Below are 21,929 nucleotides of genomic sequence, written 5' to 3'. Positions count from 1 at the left end.
GTAGGACTTTTAAAAGGATCTGAAGAGTTATAGCTTACAATAAGGAAGTTTACATCTTAATGTAAAAGTAGTACATTAAGGGCTGCTCAGCATAAAACTCTAAGTATCTTAAGATTTTATTAATTCCATAATAAATACTTTGGCTTTGGAAGATCCCCAGGCAAACAAAGACAAATTTGAAATATATCTAACTTAAATAGTTCATAATATGGTATAGTTTAAATATAATTGATAATATAACCAGATATAAATTATTTTCTATGTGCTAGTGCAAGAAAATGATACAAATGTTGGAGATATAATGTATACCTATCACTTAAGTTTTTCCATGTACATCATTGTGGTTGTACATTTTAAAATCTATCTCTTTTACTAGAAATTTTACTTGGGTAATTTTCAATTCATTTTAAGTTACAGTATCTTTAAACCAGTTCTCCCATGATAGTATAACAACCAACAAATTGATTATGATTCAGTGTACAGATTTCAGTAAAGCATTAGCTATTTATTAATGAAAAAGAAACATTTATGAACTCCAGTAGGTTGCAACAACAGCTATTTTTGAAATAGTGACTTTACTGAGGCAGCTCTGCTGATATGAGGCAGGTCACTCGAGCTTCAAGGCTGAGCTAATCAGACCAACTAATCTTCAGTCTACAGACCTGTATGTAAATCATCCTCCTTGGACTATTCTTATGTTGGAAGCAATCAAGTCCCTGTTTGGGTCTCATCTATGTTTGGGTCAAAGTAAAAAAAAAAAAAAAAAAAAAAAAAAAAAAAGCTAAACTCAAAGGAAAGGTTTGAAAATTTTTGCTTCTTGTAAAGTTGTTATGTTTTATGTCAGAGTTATAGGGTGACATGAAGAAGTTGGCTCAATATTTGCGCATGTATGATGCATGCCTTCTCATTCAGGTCCGACATTGTGATGCCATAGACTGTAACTCCTCACTCTCCTCTGTTCATGGAATTTTCCAAGCAAGAATACTGGAGTGGGTCACCATTTCCTCCTCCATAGGAACTTCCCAATGCAGGAATCAAATCCAGGCCTCTCAGGATTGAACCAGAGTCTCTGGCGTCTCCTTCATTGGCAGGCAGGTTCTTTACCATTAGCACCACCTGTAAAGCCCTGGCTCAGTATTGACCAAAGATTAATTAAAACATTTAACTCATCAAATATATTATTTCTTGATAATTCCAGGTAATTCTATAGCAAATAGCAGAGAATCCATAACTATGACATGTTTTAACAAAGGTTTTAATAATTGATGGGTCATTGGATTGCTTTAAACAAATGACTGATTGAGATTAAATATATTTCTTATAAGAACTTGCCTTTCCTATTTGTGTCTTAGTGTCAGGCTTCCCTGGTGGCTCAGACGGTAAAGTGTCTAACTGCAATGTGGGAGACCCAGGTTCAATCCCTGGGTTGGGAATATCCCCTGGATAAAGAAATAGCAACCCACTCCAATACTCTTTCCTGGAGAATTCTATGGGCAGAGGAGCCTGGTGGGCTACAGTCCATGGGGTCGCAAAGAGTCAGACACAACTGAGCGACTTCAATTCACTTCAACCATGATTAAGGTTTATGAGCAGAAAGTAGGGAGGGACCATGTGTTGTAGTTATAATTCAATATATTAAATATTATGTTTCTTTCCATGATTTAGAGTTTTCCATGAGAATTAAATATTTACCATAATGCTTTACACTAAATCATATGTCTTTTATTGTTTAGGAATATACAACAAAATTCCCGACCCTTTTTATGCATGGCAATAGAGATCAGAATTTAACTTTTGTTTGTCATCCAAGGGTCATAACCAAATGTTCCTATCCAGTACAGGAAGCTCAGTCTGGTGGTCTGTGATGACCTGGAGGAATGGAATGAGGAGAGGGGAAGGAACCTAGGAAAGGAGGGGATGCATGTATAATCATGGCTGATTAGCATTGTTGTATGGCAGAAACCAACACAGCATTGCAAAAATTAAAAAAAAAAAATCAGAAACAAAAATAGTGTGCTGTGTGTCTGTGTGTAGTTTAATAAACATCTGTTACTAACACAAAAATGATTTAGAAAATTTGAGAATGCATCATGTAATGTCCGACACATTCAGTAATGTTTTAAGATAACAATTAAAATATACTGTTTTAAATATAAAAATTGAAGTTATGTAACTTGTAATTTGGTTCTCATTATATTTTTATATTAAGTAGAAAAGAAAACAAAAGAGATAAGGATCAAATAGTTGCAAAATCCTTTTAGTACAGATTATTTTTGCTTGGTAAATGCTCTTAAATAGGCAGTTTATTTATATAAATGCAATGCAAACTCTTTTCCAAAAGTTCTTAGGTTGCACATTCAATCTAAAAGTAAACATTTTAACTATGAAGAATTGACATATTAGATAACATAGATTAGTTCACTAATGGTTATATTAAGTAACATTTATGAACTACTGTTTCTATAGATGGATTTATATGCTACTTATCTTTAAAACTTTTGGATGTAGCAAGTATAAATACAACTTTTCTTCCTTGAAAGACTATGACTAAACAGTTGCTGATGATACTTAACAATACTGCTAAGAATTGTACAGTACAATGTTCACTTTTTTTCTGGAACAATAATTACAAAACCTGGATCTGGTGCATAATGTATACATGCCAATATTAATATGTTGACTAAGTAAAGAAGGCAACAGCCAATATACTGATTGATATTGGGCACATATCTTACTATATTATTCTATTACAATGCATTTTCCTTACATAACTAAAGTCAAAGTGTGTTAGTGGCTCAGTCATGTCCAGCTGTTTGTGAGTCCATAGACTGTAGCCTGGGCTTCCAGTGGTAAAGAATCTGCCTGCTACACAGAAGACACAGGAGACCAGGGTTCGATCCCTGGTTGGAGAAGATCCCCTGGAGGATGACATGGCAACCCATTCCAGTCTTCCTGCGTGGAGAATCCCATGGACAAAGGAGCCTGGTGGGCTACAGTCCACAGGTATGCAGAGTCATATACAACTGAAGTGACTGAGCACATGCATGGACTGTAGCCCGCCAGGCTCCTCTGTCCATGGAATTCTCCAGGCAAGTACACTGGAGTGGGTAACCATTCTCTTCTCCAGGTGATCTTTCCCCATCCAGGGCTCAAACCCACATCTTTTGCATTGAAGGTAAATTCTTTACCTTCTGAGCCACCAGGGAAGCCCTTACATAAGGGAAATTGAGAATCAAAAAATGTAAAAAGTTTAAAAATATAAAATCTATGAAATTTAGTAAGAAATTATTAAAAGAGCTTTTGATTCACATTTATAAAAATATAGTTTCTTGATCTGTGATACCTATAGGCATTCTTTCATATTCTACTAACATAGCATCCTCCAGTCCTAAAGATGGTACTCTTCCAGTGTGATCATTACTGTGCAATATCTTGATTCATTTTTTTTCTTTTTTTTTCTAAATCAATTCTTCAATACATTAAAAGTAATATTTTTCTATTATAACTTTCTAGTGAGATTTATGTTTTCCCAAAGAAATTCAAGCAAGAAGTGGTAATTTGGGTGAAGATTTTCAAAGATGAGTATTTGGATATTATCTTTAGCCATAAACACAGACCAAGCATCACGTGAATAGAAAATTTGATTCCAATAATCAATGGTCTGTAGCAATATTATGATTTATAAATTATCCTTTATGGATGACTATAATAGAGTGTTCACTGAACCATATGTCTTGAAAAATTGGGTGTCTGATAAAGAATACTGTCATGAAAGTTGTGGTGATCACAGGAAATGGGAGAAAATGAGTTCTTTTGATTGTCCTAGGGAGCTTGCAGTAGGAAATCACAAAATTCTGGGCATGAACACTTTGGCAAAAATTACTTTGAAAGAAGTTGAAATATCTTATGGTAGCCCTAAAAGAATCTTCTTTTTTATTAAGCCTCTAGGAAAGTTCCCTAAATTTCTCAGTGGGAAAACTGTGTGTCAGGGACTATATAGTCTTCAACATTATAAAATAATTTTCTTTATCACATGATCTGTGGCATTTTGCAATATTGTTGGCATTCCAGTCTATTCTGATATTTTCCCCCAATTGTTTGTTGGTGTCTGTTAGGATACAGTCTGATTTTGTATCAGACAAACGAAATACTTCTCCCTTTGAAAAACATTTTTTTCAACAATCTGGGTGCATTAACAATTTATTTTAATATCTCTCTGGCTTAGACACGTGAACCTCAACATTTCTCCTGACAAATATTTTCCTGTAGTTTAACTTGTCTTTCTTCTAATTTTTCTATTGTTTTTATTTCTCACTGTACTTGTTGTAGTTGTTTAAAAAATAACAAATTCTGTAATTAAAACCATTTAGTCATTTATTGTTTAAATGAGTATTTGGCACTTACCACTATCACAAATCTTTAAATCTGAATTTGAAATAATTTTGTTTTTTAGCAAAAAAGATGCCCTATCACAAATAATTAAGACATCAATTTTTAAAATGTATTTACATAATGTAATCCAAACCTCTCTGTGGGAACATGCACAATCTAGGCTTCTCTGTCGAGAAGCACTGTCAAAGTTTATGAAATTTAGGTCTTCAAGCTTTAACTAAACTACATATTGGAGGATAGAAACACTGTTTTGATCCCTGGTCTGGGAAAATCCCACATGTCACGTGGCAACTACACCTGTGCACCATGACTATCGAGCTTGTGTTCTGGAGCAGTAACCCAAAAATAAATAAATAAATATTTTTTAAAATAAACAGCTCAGTTCAGTTCAGTTCAGTCACTCAGTCGTGTCTGACTCTGTGACCCCATGAATTGCAGCACGCCAGGCCTCCCTGTCCATCACCAACTCCTGGAGTTCACTCACACTCATGTCAATCGAGTCAGTGATGCCATCCAGCCATCTCATCCTCTTTTGTCCCCTTCTCCTCCTGCCCCTAATCCCTCCCAGCATCAGAGTCTTTTCCAATGAGTCAACTCTTTGCATGAAGTGGCCAAAGTACTGGAGTTTCAGCTTTAGCATCATTCCTTCCAAAGAAATCCCAGGGCTGATCTCTTTCAGAATGGACTGGTTGGATCTCTTTGCAGTCCAAGGGACTCTCAAGAGTCTTCTCCAACACCACAGTTCAAAAGCATCAATTCTTTGGCGCTTAGCTTTCTTCACAGTCCAACTCTCACGTCCATACATGACCACAGGAAAAGCAACAGCCTTGACTAGACGAACCTTTGTTGGCAAAGGAATGTCTCTGCTTTTGAATATGCTATATAGGTTGGTCATAACTTTCCTTCCAAGGAGTAAGCATCTTTTAATTTCATGGCTGCAGTCACCATCTGCAGTGATTTTGGAGCCCCCCAAAATAAAGTCTGACACTGTTTCCACTAGTATCATATACACAGTCATTGCTTTAACTAAAACTAGCATGGAATTCTGAACAAAATTTGGAAGAAAGGAATTTAGAATTACAACGTAATACTTTATAAAATTAATAAACTTGTTGCACTAATTATCTTTGGTCTGCATGGACTTCAACTATCTTTATCATTTATATTTGACTTATTGATAAAATGCATACTAAGAAATCTGTAAAATAGCAAAAAAGTCAAAAACCAAAAACCTTCTATTTCAAGCGATTATCTTTTAAAATGCTCCTTTGATTGGATTTACAAGCATATTTGTTGATTCCATCCCTGACAAAGTTTCAGTTGAAATATCAGGCCAACGGCATTGATGTGGTGACAATAGATGCTCAAACAAGTAAGCAGATGTTTTCTTTATTTCTTGAAAGTGAAAGTGAAGTCACTCAGTCATGTCCGACCCTTAGCGATCCCATGGACCAGGCTCCTCTATCTGTGGGATTTTCCAGATAATAGTATTGGAGTGGATTGACATTTCCTTCTCCAGGGATCAAATCTGGGTCTCCAGCATTATAGACAGATGCCTTACTGTCTGAGCCAACAGGAAAGTCTATTTATTTATTTATTTCTTAGCCCTATATTAAAAATAGCTTACACTTGTAAATGGGAACCTCAATTAGCTGCTGAGTTATAGGTTGCCCATTTGGCTAAATCTTTCAAAATTAGCTGCACCAGAATTGTCAATCCCTTTGAATAATTTGTGTTATCTTTGTTTTTCAATGCCCCTACATATGTGTATATAATTTCCTACACAGGAAACTGTGTGTGTGTGTGTGTGTGTGTGTGTGTGTGTATGTGTGTATGTGTGTGTGAATGTGTATGTATGTTCAGTTGTGTCTGACTTCTTGAGACCCCCTAGACTGTAGCCCTCCAGGCTCCTCTGTCCATTGAATTGTCTAGTCAAGAATACTGGAGTGGTTGCTATTTCCTCCTCCAAAGAAACTATGTAGTATCATCTTATTGGGTCAATATTTTATATGTCCTTCTTTTTCTTTCTTGATATGTGACATAAAGGAGTAGGTGCAGAGATCACATGGATGAATTAAAAATATTAGTGCTATGACTTCTGTGACCGTAGTACAGAAATATAGCTGGATCTATGGGAAACAGTGGAAACATTGTCAGACTTTATTTTTGGGAGCTCCAAAATCACTGCAGATGGTGATTGCAGCCATGAAATTAAAAGACGCTTACTCCTTGGAAGGAAAGTTATGACCAACCTAGATAGCATATTCAAAAGCAGAGAATTACTTTGCCAAAAAAGGTCCATTTAGTCAAGGCTATGGTTTTTCCAATGGTCATGTATGGATGTGAGAGTTGGACTGTGAAGAAAGCTGAGTGCTGAAGAATTGATGCTTTTGAACTGTGGTGCTGGAGAAGACTCTTGAGAGCCCTTTAGACTTCAAGGAGATCCAACCAGTCTATTCTGAAGGAGATTAGTCCTAGGTGTTCACTGGAAGAACTGATGCTAAAGCTGAAACTCCAATACTTTAGCCACCTCATGCAAAGAGTTGACTCATTGGAAAAGACTCTGATGCTGGGAGGGATTGGGGGCAGGAGGAGAAGGGGACAACAGAGGATGAGATGGCTGGATGGCATCACCGACTCAATGGACATGAGTTTGAGTGAACTCTGGGAGTTGGTGATGGACAGGGAGGCCTGGCGTGCTGTGATTCATGGGGTCGCAAAGAGTCGGACATGACTGAGCAACTGAACTGAACTGAACTGATCAGCAGTATCATCAGTCAGTCAGTCAGTTCAGTCACTCAGTCATGTCTGCCTCTTTTTGACCACATGGGCTACAGAATGCCAGGCTTCCCTATCCATCACCAACTTCAGGAGCTTACTCAAACTCATGTCCATTGAGTTAGTGATGCCATTCAACCATCTCATCCTCTGTTGGCCCCTTCTCCTGCCTTCAATTTTTCCCAACTTCAGGGTCTTTTCCAATGAGTCAGTCCTTTGCATCAGGTGGCCAAAATATTGGAGCTGCAGCTTCAGCATTAGTCCTTCCAATGAATATTCAGGACTGATTTCCTTTAGGATAGACTGGTTGGATATCCTTGCTGTCCAAGCTAGGATCATGACACCTAATGAATATGCACTCTACCATCCCATAGCTGATGACACTCATACTCAGGACATGATGAATAATAAGCCTAACTGTCTAAATGCAAAAATATGCATAGTATAATGTGTGTTTTGTACAGTGTAATGTTAAGTGTGTTTCCATATCAATATATGTATATATGTATAAGACTAAAAAGCACATTGTGTCAGCCATAATTTGGGTTAGGTTCATTGGAAAAATACTAATGTAATTTTTCATGATTTTAAGAAGTATAGCCTCTGTATGGTCTTCCCAGGTGGCATTAGTGGTAAAGAACCCTCCTGCCAATGCAAGAGACATAAAGAGACAGGGGTTCAATTCCTGAGTCAGGAAGATCCCCTGGAGGAGAGCATGGCAACCTGCTCCAGTATTCTTGCCTGGAGAATCCCATGGACAGAGGAACCTGGTGGGCTACAGTTCATGGGGTCACAAAGAGTCCAACACGACTGAAGCGACTTAGTATGCACAAACACAGCCTCTGTATGGAGGTGAATTATTTTAAAAAACATCTGCAATAGGTCAATGACAAAAGAAATCATACTGTAAATTACAGAAGAGGAATTTTCCTTTAGTTAGTCTGTCTATGGCTCATGACAATAAACTCTGTAAGAATTCTTCAGGGTTTGAGTCCCTAGGGTTAGGTGGTTAGATATAAAACAAATTAAAACACCATTATGAAGTATAATTTCTAGGTCTGCCTATTACTCAAGGACATGTTCATTCTCCTTCTGCAATTTCTTGACTGTTGCTAAAGTAACAGATTCTATTTCTTGCTATTATTATTAACTATATTTTGCACAAATCATCAACTTTCTGATTAAAGGACTGGAAACATTTAAACAAAAATTTCAGTTTTGATATAAAATGTGTATGCAGCATATTAGTGTTAGCAAGGAATCCATCATAGAAGTACACCAAGTATATCTGGCATTTGGTGAGCTGATTTAACCTAGGATCATCCTTTCACTCTGATCTGAGGGATACGGAATCCAGAAGACTTTTGGCAGAGGAAGCCTATATGAACTGAAAACAGCAATATACAGGCCAAATTCTACTTTTATTAGTTCCAGGACCATCGTGCATGTGCAGTTATATGTTTAACCCCAGAGAAATTTACTATTATATTTTTCTTTATGTGTTAAAAATGTTCAATCTTTCCCAGGACAGTTCTGCTGATATCATCTGACTGCCATAACCCAATCAATGATTTGTTTAGTTTTTTTTTTTTCCTTCTATGTAGCCTGTGCTCTCATATAATTATATTCTATCTTGGGCATATTTAATACTCTAAACATTATACTCATTCAGGAATCACTTATATATAATACTATATTGATAAATACTATTCTTTCTTATTTTCCAGGTAAAGAAACTAAAGTTCTTAAGGATAAAGCTAATTTCTCATAATCAAGTTTACTCAAGTTGTCAAGCAAAGACTTCAACCTGACACTTTAGAACATTCCTGGGTATACACTGATCACACTGCCTTCACTAGCTTAGGTTGAGCAATCTTGAGGTTCTTTCACTCCACCTTCTGATGTTTCATTGTTCAATTTTAATTCTTCTTTATTTTTATTTTTTTAAATTTTATTTTATTTTTAAATTTACATAATTGTATTAATTTTGTCAAATATCAAAATGAGTCCGCCACAGGTATACATGTGTTCCCCATCCTGAACCCTCCTCCCTCCTCCCTCCCCATACCATCCCTCTGGGTCGTCCCAGTGCACCAGCCCCAAGCATCCAGTATCGTGTATCGAACCTGGACTGGCAACTCGTTTCTTACATGATATTTTTACATGTTTCAATGTCATTCTCCCAAATCTTCCCACCCTCTCCCTCTCCCACAGAGTCCATTAGACTGTTCTATATGTCAGTGTCTCTTTTGCTGTCTCGTACACCGGGTTATTGTTACCATCTTTCTAAATTCCATATATATGCATTAGTATACTGTATTTATGTTTTTCCTTCTGGCTTACTTCACTCTGTATAATAGGCTCCAGTTTCATCCACCTCATTAGAACTGATTCAAATATATTCTTTTTAATGGCTGAGTAATACTCCATTGTGTATATGTACCATAGCTTTCTTATCCATTCATCTGCTGATGGACATCTAGGTTGCTTCCATGTCCTGGCTATTGTAAACAGTGCTGCGATGAACATTGGGGTACAAGTGTCTCTTTCCCTTCTGGTTTCCTCGGTGTGTATGCCCAGCAGTGGGATTGCTGGATCATAAGGCAGTTCTATTTCCAGTTTTTTAAAGAATCTCCACACTGTTCTCCATAGTGGCTGTACTAGTTTGTATTCCCACCAACAGTGTAAGAGGGTTCCCTTTTCTCCACATCCTCTCCAGCATTTATTGCTTGTAGACTTTTGGATTGAAACCATTCTGACTGGCGTGAAATGGTACCTCATAGTGGTTTTGATTTGCATTTCTCTGATAATAAGTGATGTTGAGCATCTTTTCATGTGTTTGTGAGCCATCTGTATGTCTTCTTTGGAGAAATGTCTATTTAGTTCTTTGGCCCATTTTTTGATTGGGTCGTTTATTTTTCTGGAGTTGAGCTGTAGGAGTTGCTTGTATATTTTTGAGATTAGTTGTTTATCAGTTTTTTCATTTCTTATTATTTCCTCCCATTCTAAAGGCTGTCTTTTCACTTTGCTTATAGTTTTATTTGTGGTGCAGAAGGTTTTAGGTTTAATTAGGTTCCATTTGTTTATTTTGCTTTTATTTCCAATATTCTGGGAGGTGGATCATAAAGGATCCTGCTGTGATTTATGTTGGAGAGTGTCTTGCCTATGTTCTCCTCTAGGAGTTTTATAGTTTCTGGTCTTTTGTTTAGATCTTTAATCCATTTTGAGTTTATTTTTGTGTATGGTGTTAGAAAGTGTTCTAGTTTCATTCTTTTATAAGTGTTGACCAGTTTTCCCAGCACCACTTGTTAAAGAGAATGTCTTTAATCCATTGTATATCTTGCTTCCTTGGTCAAAAATAATATGTCCATAGGTGCATCGGTTTATCTCTGGGCTTTCTATTTTGTTCCATTGGTCTATATTTCTGTCTTTGTGCCAGTACCATACTGTCTTGATGACTGTGGCTTTGTAGTAGAGCCTGAAATCAGACAGGTTGATTCCTCCAGTTCCCTTCTTCTTTCTCAAGATTGCTTTGGCTATTCGAGGTTTTTTGTATTTCCATACAAATTGTGAGATTATTTGTTCTAAGTCTGTGAAAAATACTGTTGGTAGCTTGATAGGGATTGCATTGAATCTATAGATTGCTTTGGGTAGTATACTCATTTTCACTATATTGGTACTTCCGATCCATGAACATGGTATATTTCTCCATCTATTAGTGTCCTCTTTGATTTCTTTCACCAGTGTTTTATAGTTTTCTATATATAGGTCTTTAGTTTCTTTAGGTAGATATATTCTTAAGTATTTTATACTTTTCATTGCAATGGTGAATGGGATTGTTTCCTTAATTTCCCTTTCTATTTTCTCACTATTAGTGTATAGGAATGCAAGAGATTCCTGTGTGTTGATTTTATATCCTGCAACTTTACTATATTCATTGACTAGCTCTCGTAATTTTCTGGTGGAGTCTTTAGGGTTTTCTTTTTTCTTTTTTTTTAAATTTTATTTTATTTTCAAGTTTACAATATTGTATTAGTTTTGCCAAATATTGAAATGAATCCACCACAGGTATACCCGCGTTCCCCATCCTGAACCCTCCTCCCTCCTCCCTCCCCTACCCTACCTCTGGGTCGTCCCAGTGCACCAGCCCCAAGCATCCAGTACCGTGCATCGAACCTGGACTGGCGACTCCTTTCATACATGATATTATACATGTTTCAATTCTATTCTCCCAAATTTCCCCACCCTCTCCCTCTCCCACAGAGTCCATAAGACTGATCTATATATCAGTGTCTCTTTTGCTGTCTCGTACACAGGGTTATTGTTACCATCTTTCTAAATTCCATATATATGCATTAGTATACTGTATTGGTGTTTTTCTTTCTGGCTTACTTCACTCTGTATAATAGGTTCCAGTTTCATCCATCTCATTAGGACTGATTCAAATGTATTCTCTTTAATGGCTGAGTAATACTCCGTTGTGTATATGTACCCCAACTTTATTATCCATTCATCTGCTGATGGGCATCTAGGTTGCTTCCATGTCCTGGCTATTATAAACAGTGCTGCGATGAACATTGGGGTACACGTGTCTCTTTCCCTTCTGGTTTCCTCAGTGTGTATGCCCAGCAGTGGGATTGCTGGATCATAAGGCAGTTCTATTTCCAGTTTTTTAAGGAAACTCCACACTGTTCTCCATAGTGGCTGTACTAGTTTGCATTCCCACCAACAGTGTAAGAGAGTTCCCTTTTCTCCACACCCTCTCCAGCATTTATTGCTTGTAGACTTATGGATTGCAGCCATTCTGACTGGCGTGAAATGGTACCTCATAGTGGTTTTGATTTGTATTTCTCTGATAATGAGTGATGTTGAGCATCTTTTCATGTGTTTGTTAGCCATCTATATGTCTTCTTTGGAGAAATGTCTATTTAGTTCTTTGGCCCATTTTTTGATTGGGTCGTTTATTTTTCTGGAGTTGAACTGTAGGAGTTGCTTGTATATTTTGGAGATTAGTTGTTTGTCCGTTGCTTCATTTGCTATTATTTTCTCTCATTCTGAAGGCTGCCTTTTCACCTTGCTAATAGTTTCCTTTGTTGTGCAGAAGCTTTTAAGTTTAATTAGGTCCCATTTGTTTATTTTTGCTTTTATTTCCAATATTCTGGGAGGTGGGTCATAGAGGATCCTGCTGTGATGTATGTCGGAGAGTGTTTTGCCTATGTTCTCCTCTAGGAGTTTTATAGTTTCTGGTCTTACTTTGAGATCTTTAATCCATTTTGAATTTATTTTTGTGTATGGTGTTAGAAAGTGTTCTAGTTTCATTCTTTTACAAGTGGTTGACCAGTTTTCCCAGCACGACTTGTTAAAGAGATTGTCTTTAATCCATTGTATATTCTTGCCTCCTTTGTCAAAGATAAGGTGTCCATAGGTGCGTGGATTTATCTCTGGGCTTTCTCTTTTGTTCCTTTGATCAATATTTCTGTCTTTGTGCCAGTACCATACTGTCTTGATAACTGTGGCTTTGTAATAGAGCCTGAAGTCAGGTAGGTTAATTCCTCCAGTTCCCTTCTTCTTTCTCAAGATTGCTTTGGCTATTCGAGGTTTTTTGTTTTTCCATACAAATTGTGAAATTATTTGTTCTAGCTCTGTGAAGAATACCATTGGTAGCTTGATAGGGATTGCATTGAATTTATAAATTGCTTTGGGTTGTATACTCATTTTCACTATATTGATACTTCCGATCCATGAACATGGTACATTTCTCCATCTATTAGTGTCCTCTTTGATTTCTTTCACCAGTGTTTTATAGTTTTCTATATATAGGCCTTTAGTTTCTTTAGGTAGATATATTCCTAAGTATTTTATTCTTTTCGTTGCAATGGTGAATGGGATTGTTTCCTTAATTTCTCTTTCAGTTTTCTCATTATTAGTGCATAGGGATGCAAGGGATTTCTGTGTGTTGATTTTATATCCTGCAACTTTACTATAATCATTGGTTGGTTCTAGTAATTTTCTGGTGGAGTCTTTAGGGTTTTCTATATAAAGGATCATGTCATCGGCAAACAGTGAGAGTTTTACTTCTTCTTTTCCAATTTGGATTCCTTTTATTTCTTTTTCTGCTCTGATTGCTGTAGCCAAAACTTCCAAAACTATGTTGAATAGTAATGGTGAAAGTGGGCACCCTTGTCTTGTTCCTGACTTTAGAGGAAATGCTTTCAATTTTTCACCATTGAGGATAATGTTTGCTGTGGGTTTGTCATATATAGCTTTTATTATGTTGAGGTATGTTCCTTCTATTCCTGCTTTCTGGAGAGTTCTTATCATAAATGGATGTTGAATTTTGTCAAAGGCTTTCTCTGCATCTATTGAGATAATCATATGAGATAATGGTTTTTGTTTTTCAATTTGTTAATGTGGTGTATAACATTAATTTGCAGATATTGAAGAATCCTTGCATTCCTGGGATAAAGCCCACTTGGTCATGGTGTATGATCTTTTTAATGTGTTGTTGAATTCTGATTGCTAGAATTTTGTTATGGATTTTTGCATCTATGTTCATCAGTGATATTGGCCTGTAGTTTTCTTTTTTTGTGGGATCTTTGTCAGGTTTTGGTATTAGGGTGATGGTGGCCTCATAGAATGAGTTTGGAAGTTTACCTTTCTCTGCAATTTTCTGGAAGAGTTTGAGCAGGATAGGTGTTAGCTCTTCTCTAAATTTTTTGGTAGAATTCCACTGTGAAGCCATCTGGACCTGGGTTTTTTTTTGCTGGAATATTTTTCATTACAATTTCAATTTCCGTGCTTGTGATGGGTCTCTTAAGATTTTCTATTTCTTCCTGGTCCAGTTTTGGACAGTTGTACTTTTCTAAGAATTTGTCCATTTCTTCCACGTTGTCCATTTTATTGGCATATAATTGTTGATAGTAGTCTCTTATGATCCTTTGTATTTCTGTGTTGTCTGTTGTGATCTCTACATTTTCATTTCTAATTTTATTGACTTGATTTTTCTCCCTTTGTTTCTTGACGAGTCTGGCTAATGGTTTGTCAATTTTATTTATCCTTTCAAAGAACCAGCTTTTGGCTTTGTTGACTTTTGCTATGGTCTCCTTTTTTCCTTTGCACTTATTTCTGCCCTAAATTTTAAGATTTCTTTCCTTTTACTAACCCTGGGGTTCTTCATTTCTTCCTTTTCTAGTTGCTTTAGGTGTAGGGTTAGGTTATTTATTTGACTTTTTTCTTGTTTCTTGAGGTATGCCTGTATTGCTATGAACTTTCCCCTTAGGGCTGCTTTTAAAGTGTCCCACAGGTTTTGAGTTGTTGTGTTTTCATTTTCATTAGTTTCTATGCAAACTTTGATTTCTTTTTTGATTTCTTCTGTTATTTGTTGGTTATTCAGCAGGGCGTTGTTCATCCTCCAAATGTTGGAATTTTTAATAGTTTTTCTCCTGTAATTGAGATCTAATCTTACTGCATTGTGGTCAGAAAAGATGCTTGGAATGATTTCTATTTTTTTGAAGTTACCAAGGCTAGATGTATGGCCCAGGATGTGATCTATCCTGGAGAAGGTTCCATGTACGCTTGAGAAAAAGGTGAAATTCATTGTTTTGGGATGAAATGTCCTATAGATATCAATTAGGTCTAACCGGTCTATTGTATTGTTTAACGTTTGTGTTCCCTTGTTAATTTTCTGTTTAGTTGATCTATCCATAGGTGTGAGTGGGGTATTAAAGTCTCCCACTATTATTGTGTTACTGTTAATTTCTCCTTTCATACTTGTTAGCATTTGTCTTACATATTGTGGCGCTCCCGTGTTGGGTGCATATATATTTATAATTGTTATATCTTCTTCTTGGATTGATCCTTTGATCATTATGTAGTGACCATCTTTGTCTCTTTTCACAGCCTTTGTTTTAAAGTCTATTTTCTCTGATATAAGTATTGCTACTCCTGCTTTCTTTTGGTCCCTATTTCCATGGAAAATCTTTTTCCAGCCCTTCACTTTCAGTCAGTATGTGTCCCCTGTTTTGAGGTGGGTCTCTCGTAGACAACATATATAGGGGTCTTGTTTTTGTATCCATTCAGCCAGTCTTTGTCTTTTGGTTGGGGCATTCAACCCATTTACGTTTAAGGTAATTACTGTTAAGTATGATCCTGTTGCCATTTACTTTATTGTTTTGGGTTCGAGTTTATACACTGTTTTTGTGTTTCCTGTCTAGAGAATATCCTTTAGTATTTGTTGGAGAGCTGGTTTGGTGGTGCTGAATTCTCTCGGCTTTTGCTTGTCTGAGAAGCTTTTGATTTCTCCTTCATATTTGAATGAGATCCTTGCTGGGTACAATAATCTGGGCTGTAGGTTATTTTCTTTCATCACTTTAAGTATGTCTTGCCATTCCCTCCTGGCTTGAAGAGTTTCTATTGAAAGATCAGCTGTTATCCTTATGGGAATTCCCTTGTGTGTTATTTGTTGTTTTTCCCTTGCTGCTTTTAATATTTGTTCTTTGTGTTTGATCTTTGTTAATTTGATTAATATGTGTCTTGGAGTGTTTCACCTTGGGTTTATCCTGTTTGGGAGTCTCTGGGTTTCTTGGACTTGGGTGATTATTTCCTTCCCCATTTTAGGGAAGTTTTCAACTATTATCTCCTCAAGTATTTTCTCATGGTCTTTCTTTTTTTCTTCTTCATCTGGGACCCCTATGATTTGAATGTTGTAGCGTTTAATATTGTCCTGGAGGTCTCTGAGATTGTCATCATTTATTTTAATTCGTTTTTCTTTTATCCTCTCTGATTCATTTATTTCTACCATTCTATCTTCTAATTCACTAATCCTATCTTCTGCCTCTGTTATTCTACTATTTGTTGCCTCCAGAGTGTTTTTAATTTCATTTATTGCATTATTCATTTTATATTGACTCTCTTTTATTTCTTCTAGGTCCTTGTTAAACCTTTCTTGCATCTTCTCAATCTTTGTCTCCAAGCTATTTACCTGTGATTCCATTTTGATTTCAAGATTTTGGATCAATTTCACTATCATTATTTGGAATTCTTTATCAGGTAGATTCCCTATCTCTTCCTCTTTTGTTTGGTTTGGTGGGCATTTATCCTGTTCCTTTATCTGCTGGGTATTCCTCTGTCTCTTCATCTTGTTTAAATTGCTGAGTTTGGGGTGTCCTTTCTGTCTTCTGGCAGTCTGTGGAGTTCTCTTTATTGTGGCGTTTCCTCGCTCTGTGTGGGTTTGTACAGGTGGCTTGTCAAGGTTTCTTGGTTAGGGAAGCTTGTGTTGGTGTTCTGGTGAGTGGAGCTGTATGTCTTCTCTCTGGAGTGCAATGAAATGTCTAGTAATGAATTATGGGATGTCTATGGTTTTGGGGTGACTTTGGGCTGCCTGTATCTTGGAGCTCAGGGCTGTGTTCCTTGCTGTTGGAGAATTTGCTTGGTATGTCTTGCCCTGAAACTTGTTTCGCCCAGAGAGGTTTACAGCATTATATGGAGAAGAGAAGAGTAAGGAGGGAGTTAGAGGTGACCCAAATGAGATGAGGTGGAATCAATAGAGGAGAGAGTGGGCTATTCAGTAATCTCTTCCTTATGTGCACTCCACAACTGGACCGCTCAGAGTTTTTCACAGAGTTATACAGAGAAGAGAAGAAGGAAGAAGGTGGCAGAGGTGGCCAGGAGGATAAATGGGTGGAATGAAAAGGAGGGAGACAGATCCAGACAGTAATCAGTTCCCTAAGTGTTCTCCACCATCTGGAACACACAGAAATTCACAGAGTTGGGTAGAGTAGAGAGGGGTTAGGGAGGAGACACAGGCGACCTAGTGGAGAAAAAGGAGAGTCCAAAGGGAGAGAGAGCAGTTAAGCCAGTAATCTCGCTCCCTAGTGAAAAATGGGTACTGAAGATTGGGTTCTTAAAGGTACAAAATTGGTAACAAATACGTAAAAGCAAAAATTTAAAATCTAGAGTAGAGTTTGGAATTTCAAAAATATGATGTTAAAGAAAAGAAGAAGGAAAAAAAAAAAAAAAAGGTCGCAAAAAATATACAGAAAATATACACAAAATTGATAACTAATACCAAAAAGCAAAAGTTAAAAATCTAGAGTAGAGTTTAGAATTTCAAAAATACAATGTTAAAAAAAGAAGAAAAAGAAAGAGAGAGAGAAAAAAAAAAACAAACAAGAACAAACAAGGTCGCATAAATTATATATAAAAAAAATACAGGTACAAAATTGATAACAAATACCAAAAAGCATAAATTAAAAATCTAAAATGGAGTTTGGAATTTCAGATATACAATGTTATTTAAAAGAAGAAGTTAAAGAAACAGAGAAAAAGAAAAAAGAAAAAACAGTCACAGAAATAATATAAAAATAAAACAAAACAAAAAAAACTATAGGTACAAAATTGATAACAAATACTAAAAAGCTAAAATTAAAAATCTAGAGTAGAGTTTGGAATTTCAAAAATACAATGTTAAAGAAAAGAAGCAAAAAGAAAAAAAAGGTCAAAAAATTATTTAAATATATATATATATATATATATGAAGTTTGCTTTAAAAAAAATAGGGTCTTTTTTTTTTGCAAAGTAATTGGATATAAAAGTGGAAATTAAAGGAATAATAGAGGACTTAATTTTTTTTTTTTTTTTTATAGGCTCACTTGTTCAGTTGCACTGAGGGGAGGTAGGGAGGGATGCTGCAAACAAATAACATTGGTGTGTGCTCACAGTGCCTCAGCCACACTGGGTCTGCCCCCCACCCCCACCCCGCCCCGTTCACGGCGCGTGTAGCCTCTCTGCCTACACTGCTCAGGCTCTAGGTTGCTCTGCCGCGAACCATCCGCGGCCGGCCCTGGGCTGCCTGTACTTCCCAGGTCCAAGCCGCTCAGGTTCAGGCACTCGGGTAGTCCTCAGAGGCGCAGACTCTCGGTTGGGCCTGCATTTTGTGCCCTTGCCAGGTCCGAGCAGCTCAGGTGATGAGGTGCTTTGTGCGCGCGATTGCTGCGACTTATCGCCTCCCCGCCGCTCGGTTATCTAGTTGTGCACCAGCACACCTTCTCAGGCAGATGTTGACCGTCCAGACCCCCCAAGAAGTTTTAGTTAGCAAAGAAGCCTGCTTACAGTTTTATAGATAATGTCTCTCTGGGGCTGCGATTGTTCCCTTTCGGATCTGGCTGCCTATCACCGGAGGGGGATGGTCTGCCGCCGGCTATCTCTGTTCAGTTCTTTATTCTGTGCACGGGCCAGGCGGCGTCATAGGTTAGGGCTGGCTTTTCACGTGGTAGATATCCCACAGTGTGGTTTGCTAGCCCAAAATTATTTCGCTCAGATAGTGCTCGGGGTATTCAGGCCAGATTCTTGCGATGCAGCCCGCGCCACGCCTCCCTGCCCAGCCCCGGCTTGCTAGTGGAGTATGCAGGCGTCTGTGCTGCTTCTCCGCTGGGGGAGTTACCATAGGGCTCGCAATGTGCGGGTTTTAATTATTTATTTTTCCTCCCTGTTATGTTTCCCTCTGTGCTTCCAAGGCTCGGCACAGATTCGGCAGTGAGAAGGTTTCCTGGTGTTTGGAAACTTCTCTCTTTTTAAGACTCCCTTCCCAGGACGGAACTCCATCCCTCCCTCTTTTGTCCCTTTTTTTTTTTGCCTTTTATATTTTTCCCTACCTCCTTTCGAGACTTGGGTTGCTTTTCTGGGTGCCTGATGTCCTCTGCTGGCATTCAGAAGTTGTTTTGTGGAATTTACTCTGCGTTTAAATGTTCTTTTGAAGAATTTGTAGGGGAGAAATTGTTCTCCCCGTCCTACTCCTTGGCCATCTTAGCTCCTCCCCCATCTTTAGGGTTTTCTATGGAGAGGATCATGTCATCTGCAAAAAGTGAGAGTTTTACTTCTTTTCCAATTTGCATTCTTTTTTTTTTCTTTTTCTGCTTTGATTGCTGTGGCTAAAACTTCCAAAACTATGTTGAATAGTAGTGGTGAAAGTGGGCACCCTTGTCTTGTTCCTGACTTTAGGGGAAATGCTTTTAATTTTTCACCATTGAGGATAATGTTTGCTGAGGATTTGTCATATATAGCTTTTATTATGTTGAGGTATGTTCCTTCTATTTCTGCTTTCTGGAGAGTTTTTATCATAAATGGATGTTGAATTTTGTCAAAGGCTTTCTCTGCATTTATTGAGATGATCATATGGCTTTTATTTTTCAATTTGTTAATGTGGTGTGTTACATTGATTGATTTGCGGATATTGAAGAATCCTTGCATCCCTGGGATAAAGCCCACTTGGTCATGGTGTATGATCTTTTTAAAGTGTTGTTGGATTCTGTTTGCTAGAATTTTGTTAAGTATTTTTGCATCTATGTTCATCAGTGATATTGGCCTCTAGTTCTCTTTTTTTGTGGCATCTTTGTCAGGTTTTGGTATAAGGGTGATGGTGGCCTCATAGAATGAATTTGCCAGTTTACCTTCCTCTGCAATTTTATGGAAGAGTTTGAGTAGGATAGGTGTTAGCTTTTCTCTAAATTTTTGGTAGAATTCAGCTCTGAAGCTTTCTGGACCTGGGCTTTTGTTTGCTGGAAGATTTCTGATTAAGTTTCAATTTCCGTGCTTGTGATGGGTCTCTTAAGATTTTCTATTTCTTCCTGGTTCAATTTTGGAAAATTGTACTTTTTTAAGAATTTGTCCATTTCTTCCACGTTGTCCATTTTATTGGCATATAATTGCTGATAGTAGTCTTTTATGATCCTTTGTATTTCTGTGTTGTCTGTTGTGATCTCTGCATTTTCATTTCTAATTTTATTGATTTGATTTTTCTCCTTTTGTTTCTTGATGAGTCTGACTAATGGTTTGTCGATTTTATTTATCATTTCAAAGAACCAGCTTTTGGCTTTGTTGATTTTTGCTATGGTCTCTTTTGTTTCTTTTGCGTTTATTTCTGCCCTAATTTTAAGATTTCTTTCCTTTTACTAACCCTGGGGTTCTTCATTTCTTCCTTTTCTAGTTGCTTTAGGTGTAGAGTTAGGTTATTTATGTGGCTTTTTTCTTATTTCTTGAGGTATGCCTGTATTGCTATGAACTTTCCCCTGAGCACTGCTTTTACAGTGTCCCATAGGCTTTGCGTTGTGTTTTTATTTTCATTCGTTTCTATGCATATTTTGATTTCTTTTTTGATTTCTTCTGTTATTTGTTGGTTATTCAGCAGCGTGTTGTTCAGCCTCCACATGCTTGAATTTTTAATAGTTTTTCTCCTGTAATTGAGATCTAATCTTACTGCATTGTGGTCAGAAAAGATGCTTGGAATGATTTCTATTTTTTTGAAGTTACCAAGGCTAGATGTATGGCCCAGGATGTGATCTATCCTGGAGAAGGTTCCATGTACGCTTGAGAAAAAGGTGAAATTCATTGTTTTGGGATGAAATGTCCTATAGATATCAATTAGGTCTAACCGGTCTATTGTATTGTTTAACGTTTGTGTTCCCTTGTTAATTTTCTGTTTAGTTGATCTATCCATAGGTGTGAGTGGGGTATTAAAGTCTCCCACTATTATTGTGTTACTGTTAATTTCTCCTTTCATACTTGTTAGCATTTGTCTTACATATTGTGGCGCTCCCGTGTTGGGTGCATATATATTTATAATTGTTATATCTTCTTCTTGGATTGATCCTTTGATCATTATGTAGTGACCTTCTTTGTGTCTTTTCACCGCCTTTGTTGTAAAGTCTATTTTCTGATATGAATATTGCTACTCTTGCTTTCTTTTGATCACTATTTGCATGAAATATCTTTTTCAAGCCCTTCACTTTCAGTCTGTATGTGTCCCCTGTTTTTAGGTGGGTGTCTTGTAGACAACATATATAGGGGTCTTGTTTTTGTGTCCATTCAGCCAGTCTTTGTCTTTTGGTTGGGGGCATTCAACCCATTTATGTTTAAGATAATTATTGATAAATATGATCCTGTTGTCATTTACTTCATTGTTTTGGGTTCGAGTTTATACACCCTTTTTGTGTTTCCTGTCTAGAGAATATCCTTTAGCATTTGTTGCAGAGCTGGTTTGGTGGTGCTGAATTCTCTCAGCTTTTGCTTGTCTGTAAAGCTTTTGATTTCTCCTTCATATTTGAATGAGATCCTTGCTGGGTACAGTAATCTGGGCTGTAGGTTATTTTCTTTCATCACTTTAAGTATGTCTTGCCATTCCCTCCTGGCCTGAAGAGTTTCTATTGAAAGATCAGCTGTTATCCTTATGGGAATCCCCTTGTGTATTATTTGTTGTTTTTCCCTTGCTGCTTTTAATATTTGTTCTTTGTGTTTGGTTTTTGTTAATTTGATTAATATGTGCCTTGGGGTGTTTTGCCTTGGGTTTTTCCTGTTTGGGACTCTCTGGATTTCTTGGACTTGGGTGATTATTTCCTTCCCCATTTTAGGGAAGTTTTCAAATATTATCTCCTCAAGTATTTTCTCATGGTCTTTTTTTCTTCTTCTTCTTCTTCTGGGACTCCTATGATTTGAACCTTGGAGCATTTAATATTGTCCTGGAGGTCTCTGAGATTGTCCTCCTTTCTTTTAATTCATATTCCTTTTTTCCTCTCTGATACATTTATTTCTACCATTCTATCTTCTAATTCACTAATCCTATCTTCTGCCTCCTTTATTGTACTATTTGTTGCCTCCAGAGTGTTTTTGATATCATTTATTGGCTGCAGTCCATGGGGTCACTGAGGGTCAGACACAACTGAGCGACTTCACTTTCACTTTTCACTTTCATGAATTGGAGAAGGAAA

This window comes from Bos indicus, chromosome 23 (genome assembly GCF_029378745.1).
Source record: "Bos indicus isolate NIAB-ARS_2022 breed Sahiwal x Tharparkar chromosome 23, NIAB-ARS_B.indTharparkar_mat_pri_1.0, whole genome shotgun sequence".
NCBI classification, from domain to species: domain Eukaryota; kingdom Metazoa; phylum Chordata; class Mammalia; order Artiodactyla; family Bovidae; genus Bos; species Bos indicus.
This window is presented reverse-complemented; position numbering follows the sequence as displayed.